The sequence below is a fragment of the Oryctolagus cuniculus genome, chromosome Y (genome assembly GCF_051225735.1).
Source record: "Oryctolagus cuniculus isolate XC-2025 breed Fujian yellow rabbit chromosome Y, ASM5122573v1, whole genome shotgun sequence".
Taxonomy (NCBI): domain Eukaryota; kingdom Metazoa; phylum Chordata; class Mammalia; order Lagomorpha; family Leporidae; genus Oryctolagus; species Oryctolagus cuniculus.
The window spans coordinates 13,656,616-13,659,291 of NC_142889.1; positions in this window are offsets into that span (position 1 = coordinate 13,656,616).

Genomic DNA, 2,676 nt, shown 5'->3' on the forward strand with positions numbered 1-2,676 from the left:
CTCAAGGACCTAGAAAAAAAAAAAACCCAAAGTAGTAGAAGAAAAAAATACTTAATATTAGAGAAGAAATACACAAAAACAAAAATACAAAATATCATGAAATGAGGAGCTGCTTTATTTGAAAAAATACATAAAATTAATACACTACTGGCCCAACTAAGAATAATGAAGGAAAATATCCACATCAATAAAATCAGAAATGAAAAAGGAAATATAATAGATACCATAGAAATAAAAAAGAATCATCAGGAAATACTACAAAGAGCTATATGCCAATAAATTGGGAAACCCTGAAGAAATGCATAGATTTCTGTACACATACAATCTAATATAATTGAGTATGAAGAGAGAAAAACTAACAGACCAATAACCAAGACAGAAACTGAATCAGTAATTAAACTCTCCCAATATAGAAAATCCCAGGACTGGATGGTTTCACTACTCAATTCTACAAGATATTTAAAGAAGAATTAATTCCATTCTTCTCAAGCTATTTAAAACAACTGAAAGAATGGAAAACCTCCCAAACTCCTATGAAGCCAGCATAATCTTAATTCCTAAACCAGCAAAAGAAACAACAGAGAAAGAACACTATATACTAATATCCCTGCCGAACATAGATGCAAAAATCCCCAACAAAAAATTAGCTAATTGAGCAACACATCATAAAGATCATTCACCCAGACCAACTGGGGTTTATCTTTTATATGTAGGGATGTTTCAACATTCCCAAATGAATAAATGTGATACATCATATTAACAAACTGAAAAACAAAAACCATGTGGTTATCTCAATGGATGAAGAGAAAGCATTTGATAAAATACATCATTTCATGACTAAAACTTTAAACAAATTGGGTATAGAAGGAACATTCTTCAACACAATCAAGACAATTTATGACAAACCCATAGCCAGATCCTACTGAATGGGGAAATGCTGTAAGCATTTCATACAAAGATCCCCACTCTCACCATTGTTACTTAATATAGAAGTTTCAGCAGTCTATCAAATTTGGGTTCAATGTCAGCAAACTGGGCTTGCTTTCTGGAAAAATTCTAAGTACACCTCCACTTACCTTGGCACCCCAGTCTTTATTAATATATACAAGTCACACATCTCCCATCTCATTTTGGATTATCAACATACCACACATAACCTGTTCCATTGCCTGGATAACAACCATGGCTTTCCTCCGGCCAATCATTTTGTAGTTGCCCAACTTCTCGTTACAGTGGTGGATCAGGTCATCCATGCTGCTCATCAGCAGCCCAGCGGTTTCACAGCTGGCTGGCTGTGAACTTGCCTGTGCAGTGCAGGGCACACATCTCGTCGCATATCTTGTCCAGGAAGTCATCCACTACCCAGATGCCACGCTTGTTCATGCAAGGCAGTGCGGAACTGGCTTCATCTGCCCTTTGGGCTGCAGACCACAGCTATGGCTCAGTCCCTCGCAGGGCGTGTTTCTAGGTGGGTACTGGTTCGCTTGCTCCTGATACTGTGATGGGCGGCTCAGCAGTTCCTCCTTCCCTGGCTCCACCTCTGCCACTGCCGGCCCTGGAGGCCAGGGTTCCTGTTTATGGCAGGGTGGGCCATGGACTTGGCCTTTGCCTTGGCCGCATCTCCTGCAGCCGGCCCGAATACCTGGAGGCAGTGGAGGTGCTGTAGGGACTAGGGATGAGCAGCTCCTTTCCTGGCCTATTGGGCTCTGGCCCCAAGGCCCTGGGCCATGGTGTGGTGGGAAAGGCCAGGGCACTGGTGCGGGCCTTCCCCATGGCCAGAGGCGCCCTCCCTGCCCTGGCACAGGGGCTCCTGCTCCTTCCAGTTCTGGCGCTGGTGCGGCCGCAGCACAGCAGGCTCTCCATCTCCCCACAGGGCTCACAGTACCGCTGGTCCCGCTTGCTCTGGCCCTGCCCCCCAGGCCCGCCACTGTCATTGCCCATGGTGGAGGCATTGGTGGTCCAGTAGGAGAGGTGGGGGCTGGACTGCCTAGTTCAGGGCCAGGGAGCAGAGAGCGGCAGAGAATGTTTCTGCGCCATGCACTCGCTGCCCCTCTATTCAAGCAGGCCAGCGCCAACGTCCTCAGCCAGGCCGCTTTCTCATCCTTGGGGACAGCCCCGCAGTGCCAGCGGCTGCTTCGGTGCCTCATCACGCAAGGGTTGAGGGTGTACAGCCTGCGTGGGACCAAGATCTCTGCTCTGGGCACGCTAGACCAGCAGCCTTCCAGGCTGCCACCTCGCCATCCCGGGTGGCCTGGCCCAGCTTGTGCAGTAGCGCAGGGCGTGCAGGCGCTACTTCCTCTGCGTGCTCTCCAGATACCACTGCCCGGTGGCGACCAGGGCAGGGGCTCGAGAGGGCAGAGGAGGGGGAGCAAGGGCCCAGGGCAGCGCTGAGGGGGCGGTGGCCGTGCACACGATTGGCCTACTTGGATCTCCTGCACTCTGCGGGAGGTGGCCTCGGCGGAGCCCTTGGGTGACATTCCACATCGGAGTGGGCCAGGGACATCAAGAGGCCATCGCACTGCCACCACCCTCTGTGGTCTGTGAGTGGACACCCCGCAGACAGATTGGGGAGCCTAGAGAGGAGGGGGCAGAGGCAGGCTGTGCACATACCTGCTGAGAGAGGGTGCTGGCCTGGGGAGGGTCACGAATGGCAGACTCATAATCCTTGCTGCTTGT